Raw genomic sequence first — 9,382 nt, forward strand, 5'->3', positions numbered from 1 at the left:
CCAAAGTTCTAAACAGGAAACAAATTCCTCACACTTGAAGGGAAATGTCATCCAGTGGTAACAGCAAACTCTCTTTGCACGTATTCAGAGAGGGCGCCAGACCAGAGCAGCAGCTGCTTACAGGTGAAAACACGTCAGCCACAAATCCAAACATTAGAACAAGACAATTGGGCCACAAGTGCCTTCCTGTTAGAGTCTGAACCCACTATCGTGCAGTCAGTCTCAATTGGGAAGACACAACAAGGCTGTGTGACATAGCAGGACAACTGCCATCACATGCTGCTGGCCTAGAACAGGTCTGAGCTCTGACACCCCTTCCCTGAGTGGGGGTTAAAAGCTGAATTGTCTCATGTGGTTGCTGCTCCAAACTTGCGCTCCCTCTGCTGCCCGGCACTTCCAATGTGCAGCTAGGGACAATTGTTCAAATTCTGCGCTCAGTCCCACCGGTGCATCCAGACTGATATCAGTGGAACTGCATGGATGTGAGCAGGAGCCGAGTTACCCTATTGGCCTCTTTAAGAACTAAACTAGATAAAGGAAATTGCTGATCCACGTGATGGGAGACTGTATTTATAATCCATGTGATGGGAGACTTTCAAAGGAACTGGATGGTTTGATAGCCTGAGGATCAGGTTTTTTAATACTTAGGTTCTGGGCAGTCTGTCTTGGTCACCTTCTGAGCTTGATCTATTCAGTGCCAAGCAATACCATGTGTGAGATCCTTAAAGGAAGGTACCATTTGAACACTAAATGGCACATTTTGTTAGCGTATAGGTTTGTCCTGGAGTACTTGGGCAAAATGTCCTCTTCTCCAAGAGATGACTGTGTTTCAGTGATATGGCATATAAAAGGCTTTGAAGATGAATGGTGCCATCTAAATAAAATACTCTACTTTGTATTTATACCATGCTACACTCCTCCCCATGGGACTAGATCCAAGGCCTATTAAAATGAATGAGAGTCTTTCCACTGACTTTACGCTCCTGCGAGAACCGTGTCACAATGAGTCAGTTGCACTTTTGTAACACGTGAGACAGATTTAAAAACCACTGCGGTCCTGCACCCAGACGGAGAACCAATTCTTCAGTGGAGCTGTGGTGGGAACTCCCTTCTTTGCTAGAAGAATGAGGGGTACTTGTGGCACCTTAGAGACTAACAAATTCTGAAACCCGTCTTCTTTGCTAGGTTGTTCCAAACTCCAACAAGGAGGGCTATCCAAATGTCTTTATTAGCACAGACAAAACTGTGCTGTCACTAGAAAAAATGGTTACTGGGAGGAAGGTACCCATCCACAAGGCTTGAAATGAACTCTAACTCCACCAGTAACAGTCTGGACACGCCTCAGTCCCAAATTAAGGCCCCTCCCCTTCCCTTCAGACAGTGGCCAACCAGTTTCTTGAAACCATCAAAACACAGAAATGCCTCTTACATCACAGGAGTATCTGACTTCTTTCCACATGCCATACATCAGGCTGCAAATGGAGTGGAGTGGACATAGAGAGGTGAGGAAGACCACTCAGCACTAGCATTTGGGACTTACTCACCATATGCTTTGTGTTGATGTTTGTTCCTGAAGCTTTTATAGGCAAGAAAAGTTGTCTGTGGGTGGGCTGTGGGCTCCCCCGCCGTTCCAGAGAGGAAACAATAACTCACAGCCTTTCTAGGCCACCGTTTAGTTATGAGCGTGAACCAATTGGTGCCCTGTATTTCCTGCTGAAAGTTCCCAGGCTCCCCTCATGTTAGCTCCTGTCTATAGCTAGAATGTATGGGTGTCTTGGAAGGAGTCTCACAGAGCCATTCGGTTCACCCTTAATAGTGTCAAACAACTCTGTAGGGCAGCTTGCTAAACAGAGCGGTGCTTGAATGTGCTCCAATGAGTGGACCTTAGCCACAGTGCCCGGTACGCTTGGCCCTGTGGCTGTCGTACCATCAGCACTTGCCTTGGCAGCACCCACTCAGCGAGCAACACGGACATCTCAATCCATACAAGAGACTCCTTTGCCTGGTGCCTGCCCTTTGGCTCCCCAGCCTAGCACATTAGCGACAGCATGTGCCGTACGGGGAAGCCCTCACATGCTGTCCAGCTCAGGCATTTCCCTCTGAGTCACGGGATCTTTAACGACCTTCACTCCTCATGTTTCTCTCTCCCCTCAAGAGTTCAGCTGGTGCTTCCAGAAACGCCGTCCCTCTGGGGCCGTCACCAGGGGGGTGAAGTTAATTGTGCTCATCAGCCACCCAAGTCTGGAGGACAAACTTTAGACACTGATCCCTTGTTTTCCTAAAGCCTCAGGGTAGGTCTCACCAATTTGATTTATAAGCTGCCCTGTCGGAAGGAGCCAAACACCTCCTGTAATCTTGGTAGCTCAACAGCCCAGCCTCCATAGCAGCCCTGCGCAGGAGACATGTGGCAAGCAGAAATTTCACAAAGGTTTTTGTCTCTTTCTCCCATCAGTCAGAGCCAAATCACAGGATCCAAACCCTGGCCCCGGTTACCTTATCAGTGACCCCCAGCTTCTGGCCTTGCTCCATTGACCCCTGCTTCTTAGAGAACTCACACGGTGTCCATTCCCCGCCACACACATACGCTTTCCTTTGCCAGGTCTCCTGCCCCTGTAAGCTTCTGAGTCTGGCGGAGGGTGGAATTAAGTATCTGTAGCAGCTACAGTCATCTCAGCAGGAGTTTCCCCGGTGACAGCATTGACTTAGCAGGGCATTAACCTGCAAGGGGACGTTTTCCACACTCCGGTATCCTGTTGATCTTTCCAAATCCACCACCTTTTTGTCCTCAATACCAGTGATTCCCCAGGACAAATGTACACCACTGTGCCATTTCATTCCACCCCAGCTGGTGATAATCTTATACCCTTTACACCTTACCATTAATAAGCCTTCCTGTCTTTCCTTTAGGCTTGCCCCGGTAGAAGTCTAGTGTCGGTTATTGCTAGCGGATAGAATTGCACCCTCTGTTATCTTTATAAACTTGAAATATATGCTGTTATGTTTGCAATTATAAATGGTTTAAATGAAATCTTAATTACAAGAAAAAATGATTTGCAGTCATATTTACATTAGCCAGAATGAATAATGAGATTTCATACGGAGCCTGTGTCAAATGTCAGAGGCTTTGGCGCGGGGTGGGGGTAGGTTTTTTGGCATTGGTGGGGAGGGTTTGAGTTATTTTTGTGGTCAATTCCTGAAAATAATATGTGTCGCTACTGAAACAAAGGGCCCACAAAATTCTCTCTTTTTTTTTCATAAAAGTGAACAAACAATTTTACTTCAATGCATTTTAGCCACAAAACAGTTAATTCAAAGAATAACACTGGAAGCCAGGCTCGTCTCAAAGAGATATTTATTTAGTTTTAAAGAGCTTGTTCTTCATGCAAAGAAAATGGAAGTTGGAACCAGAAGTGAAACATCTGCCTTTGACAAAGTTATGAGAAACTTCATTTCACATTCCTAAACCTTCCTCTTTCCTTTTGGCTAAAAATCAATTACTTTTTTTTAAGGTAACATACATACATCTGGACAACTGGGCAACTTGCGTATAAAAATCAGCTTTTTATAACAAAACAAAAAATTAGAGCAACTAAATAGGAATGGAAATAACTTTCACTTAATGGAAGAAAAATATTCAGTTACCAGATAGATCAGATATTACATCTAGAAAAAGATTAATGGTCACTTCTGACCTTAAAGCCTATGGAAGGTGCTGAGCGCCTCCAACAGGGTACTGAGTGCCTAACTGACATTGACACTGGAGTTAAGTGATCAGCATTTTTTAGTCAAAAAAGGTTTGACAAAACAATTGCCATTTTCTCTAAGGTAGTCATGGGGGGGAATTTCACAAAAGAAACATTTTTATTATAGTTTTTGACCCACTGGAGAATGGGAGGAGATGTTGAAAAAGGGAGAAAATGAAAACTAAACATTTCCAGTTTGTTTTCACTTGCCCTTTTCGCTTTTATTTTTTTCATTTTCCCACAGCAAATTACAGCAAATTTTTGGGTTCAGTTTTGCTGGGGAAAAGAACTAAGTGGTAGCATCTCCCAAATGTCCATCCACATGTAGCACCATGGGGAGAGGTCACTCTCAGGAAACTGTGGAGAAATAGCCATCCCTCTCCTTTCTGACAGGAGACATGAAAGAGTTAACAAGCTGACATTTAAGTTATCACTGGGCAGCTGGGCCGGCAACTCATGGACATAAAAGGGGCAATTCGCACCCCTCAAAGCTATTGTTCCTGGCTCTCTGCAGACTCAGTTCTGCATCGGTTTCACTCCTGTTCACATTTCTGAAGTTTTCTTTGCAACTATAACAGCTAGAGAGCTTTTAAAATGAAAGCTGAGATTCTGGAGAACAAGAAAGTAGCTGATGTGATGGAGGGGTAACATACCATTTCAGTAGGACCTTGGAGCTCTTAACATCATCAAGGTTCCATTGAGCTAGACACTGTACAGATGCATAATTAGAGAGAGTCCCTATCCTGAAGAACTTAACACTAAATGCACAAGGAAGACAAAGCATGGCAGGAAAGGGACCCAAACCCAAAGCTTTTAGCACCCCATTCATTGTCCTACCCACTAGACCATGCTGCCTCTCTATTTCTTTCATGCACAAGTATGTACATGGAGTTTTGTAATGTACACTTGGCTACTCTTAAAGGCAACAGATAAAGAAATGTTTTCAACTACTGAATAGGAACATCTTGGATGCGTTTTTAATCTAGTTTTTCCCCATATACATTGGGAATTAATGGAGAGGAAATATTCTTCTGTATGTAAAATGTTCTAATATTAGCTTTTATGACTAATGCAAAGTCAGGATCTGAAGGAGCTTTAGAGGGTATGTCTACTCTGCCATAAAAGACCCCAGCATGGCTGTAGCTGGCCCAGCTCAGCTGACTTGGGCATGCAAGGCTTGGATGCCAGGGCTAAACACTGCAGTGCAAATATTCGGGCTCCAGCTGGAGCCCGGGCTTTGAAACCCGGTGATGGGGGGTGGGTCTCAGAGCTCAAGCTCCAGTCCAAGCTCAAATGTTAACACTGCAATTTTTAGCCCCACAGCCCAAGCTCCACAAGACTGAGCCAATTGACCAGGGTTTTGAGACTTGGTACCATGAGTTTTTATTGCCATATACATGTACCCAGAGCGGCCTCTACATGTGCTTCCTATTTCTGTGCTGTTATCTGTAAGCTTCAGCTCCACACAACTGAATAAATGGGAATGTAGCGTGTCTAAACCTCATTAATTCTCTGCAAAGCCTACTGGGCTACTTACTCCGTATTTACAAAATGGGCATTATGGTCAATAACCACTTACATTAACTCTGACTATTTAATAATACTAGGTGGGTGTGTTAGCAATTCTCTTCCAGGAAAAATAAAGATTGGGGGATTTCTAGGTTCTTTTTGCCATCTGTCTTGCAGGATCCTAGTAGCTTTCATTAAAAGGAAACTAAAAAAATATCTAATCACTGAAAAACTATTATAATTAGCAATGGCATCATATAAATTCCTCATGTGGCTGGTTGCTATTTATAGATTCATAGACTTTAAGGTCAGAAGGGACCATTGTGATCTGCTAGTCTGACCTCCAGGCCACAGAACCTCACCTCCAAACTCCTGAAATAGACCCCTAACCTCTAGCTGAGTTACTGAAGTCCTCAAATCATAGTTTAAAGACTTCAAGTTACAGAGAATCCACCATTTACTCTTGTTTAAACCTGCAAGTAACCCATACCCCATGCTGCAGAGGAAGGTGAAAAAATAACAGGTTCTCAGCTACTCTGACCTCAGGGAAAATTTCTTCCCAATCCAAAAATGGCGATAGATACTTGGGAAAGAATTCTCTGTAGTAACTCGGAGCCCTCTCCATCTAGTGTCCTATCTCCAGCCATTGGGGATTTTTGCTCCTGGCAGTCACTGATGGGCCACATGCCATCATAGGCAGTCCTGTCATATCATCCTTTCCATAAACTTATCAAGTTCAGTCTTGAAGCCAATTAGGGTTTTTTTTTTCTGCTCCCCTTGGAAGGCTGTTCCAGAACCTCACTTCTCTGATACGAAACCTTCTTCTAATTTCAAGCCTAAACTTGCTGATGGCCAGTTTATAGCCATTTGTTCTTGTGTCCACATTGGCACTTAACTTAAATAATTCCTCTCCCTCCCTGGTATTTATCCGTCTGATGTATATATAGAGAACAATCATATCTTCCCTCAGCCTTCTTTTGGTTAGGCTAAACAAGCCAAGCTCTTTGAGTCTCCTCTCATAAGATAGGTTTTCCATTCCTTAGATCATCCTAGTAGCCCTTCTCTATACCTGTTCCAGTTTGAATTAATCTTTCTTAAACACTGGATACCAGAATTGCACACAGTATTCCGGATGAGGTATCATGAGTGCCCTGTATAATGGTACTAACAGTGCCCTGTCTCTACTGGAAATACCTCACCTGATGCATCCTAGGATTGCATTAGCCTTTTTCACAGTCACATTGTTGGCTCATAGTCATCCTGTAATCAACCACTACAGCCACCTCTTTCTCCTCCTCTGTCGCTTCCAACTGATAAATCCACAACTTATAGCAAAAATTATTTTTGTTAGTCCCTAAATGCATGGCCTTGCCCTTTGCAGTATTAAATTTCATCCCATTTCTATTACTCCAGTTTACAAGGTCATCCAGATCTTCTTGAATGATAATCTGGTCCTCCTCCATATTGGCAATACCTCCTAACTTTGTGTCATTCACAAATTTTATTAGTACACTCTCACTTTTTGTGCCAAGGTCAGCAATAAAAATGTTAAATAAGATTGGCCCCAAGACCAATCCTCGAATAACTCCACTAGTAACCTCCCTCCAGCCTAGGGTGACCAGACAGCAAGTGTGAAAAATCAGGACGGGGGTGGGGGGGTAATAGGTGTCTATATAAGACAAAGCCTCAAATATCAGGACTGTCCCTATAAAACTGGGACATCTGGTCATCCTACTCCAGCCTGACAGTTCACCTTTCAGTATTACCCATTGTAGTCTCCCCTTTAGCCAGTTCATTATCCACCTTTCAATTATCCTAATCCCCATCTTCTCCAATTTAACTAATAGTTTCCATATGGGACTATATCAAATGTCTTACTGAAATCCAGGTAAATTCAATCTATTGCATTTCCTTTGTCTAAAAAAATCAGTTATCTTCTCAAAGGAGGAAATCAGGTTGGTCTGGTGCAATCTACCTTCTGTAAAACCATGTTGTATTTTATCCCAATTACCACTCACCTCTATTAACTACTTTCTCTTTCAAAATTTGTTCCAAGACCTTGCATACAATTGAGATTAAACTAAGAGGCCTGTAGTTTCCTGGATCACTTTTTCCCCTTTCTTAAAAATAGGAACTATATTAGCAGTTCTCCAGTCATAGGGTACGACTTCCAAATATACAGATTCATTAAAAATTCTTGATATTGGGCTTGCAATTTCATGTGTCAGTTCCTTTAATATTCTTGGATGGAGATTATCCAGGGCTCCCCGATTTAGTCCCAGTAAGATGTTTGAATTTGACTTCCACCTCTGATGTGGTAATTTCTACCTCCATATCTTCGTTGCCATTAGCCACCCTGCACATCTTCATTAGCCTCACTGAAGACTGAGGCAAAGTATTTGTTTAGGTGTTGGGTTCTGCTTAGATTATCTTTAATCTCCACCCCATCCTCGGTGCTTAGTGATCCCACTTCTTCTTTCCTTGTTTTCTTCTTATTTATATGGCTATAGAACCTTTTACTATTGGTTTTAATTCCCTTTGCAAGGTCCAACTCTGCTTGGCTTTTGGCAGTTCTCACTTTATCCCTACACTTTCTGACTTCCAAGAGGCAGATTTCCTTGCTGATCTCGCCCATCTTCCCTTCCTTGTAAGATTTCTGCCTTCTCTTAATCAGAATCTCCTTATTTCTTACTATTTATATATGTACACAATCCCCATCAAGATAGTGAATAAGGACCAGATTCAGCTCCAGTCAAAGTCAATGAGAGTCTTTCCACTGATTCTTATGAGAGTTGGATCGGGCCTTGAGAGCATGACTTGGGTACTGGGTGAAGCAGAATGAAGAAGGATGGTCCAGTGGTTGAAGTACTACCCTGGGATGTGTGAAACCAGCATTTGATTCCTGCTCTCCACAAACATCCTGTATGACCTTGGGCGATTCATTTAGTTGCTCCATGCCTCATCTGTAAAATGGGAAGTTAGTACTGTCCTGCCCCAGAGAGGCATTGTGAGAATGAATGGACTAAAGATTGTAAGGTACTCAAATACTATAGAGATGGAGGTCATATACCATAGATAGAAGGAAGAAATTCTTCTGTTGATAATATTCTGGAATGGAGATGGATGGTCAGACCAAATCAAAGAAAATGGCATAGTTTGTGCTGATACAGCTGATAATCAATCAATCAGTAGATAGATAGAGATGGCTGGAATTTGTCAGAGGTTTAAAGATATCAACCTTTCAGGGTGTTTTAAATTGAAAATGAATCGTTTTTCAAAACCAAAAAAACTTTCATGAAACGCTTTTGCTTTTTTTCAGAAATTTTCCGTTCTTTGACAAAACCAAAAATTTTGAACTTTTGAATTTCAAAGCCTGAACTTTTAAAAATTATTGTTATTTTTATCCCTTCCGCATTGAACGCAATCAAAGGAAAGGTTTCTAGGACTAGAGAGTTCAGTTTTTCATTTTCCTTTTTACCTTTCCCAGTCTGGCTTTTGAAAACTTTCTCAACTTTGGAAAAGTTACAGGACAGAAAAAGGGAAAATTAAAACTCTGCAACTCTGTCACTAACTTTTCAAAAGTTAGCAAAGTGCTGAAGAGGCACAGAATAACAAAAGGGAAAAAAAGCAAAAAGTAAAAAATGGAGGGAAAAGCGACAATTTTATTGCATTCAGTAGAACAAATGAAAAAATGGAATAAGGAGAGGAAAAAAGGGAAAATGAAATTTCACAATATCAGAAATTTAAAAATTTAAAAATAAAATTGCTATTTTGAACAATGCAAACAGGAACAATTTTGAAATTTCAGGTTTTTTACAAAATTGCTTTTCTATTTTTTCAACTAGTTCTAATGGTTACATGTTTATCTACAGGCAGCTTTTCATGACCGGTTGAATATTGCTGTAAAAATATCACACAGACTAAAGCATTTAAGAGACCAATGATGCTTTTGAGAACAGGTTCATAATGAAAACAGATGGAAATAATTCTGGAACGTAAGCCTTTTCTTTACATTCCTACCTCATTCTAACCCCTGGATTCACTTTTATAAAGTTTGCCCCAGCAACTTGCAGGTTTGCAGCACAGGATTAGGGAAATAGTTCTTATTTAACTATAGATTTGCTGGGATA

The sequence above is a fragment of the Mauremys reevesii genome, linkage group 8 (assembly GCF_016161935.1).
Source record: "Mauremys reevesii isolate NIE-2019 linkage group 8, ASM1616193v1, whole genome shotgun sequence".
NCBI lineage: Eukaryota > Metazoa > Chordata > Testudines > Geoemydidae > Mauremys > Mauremys reevesii.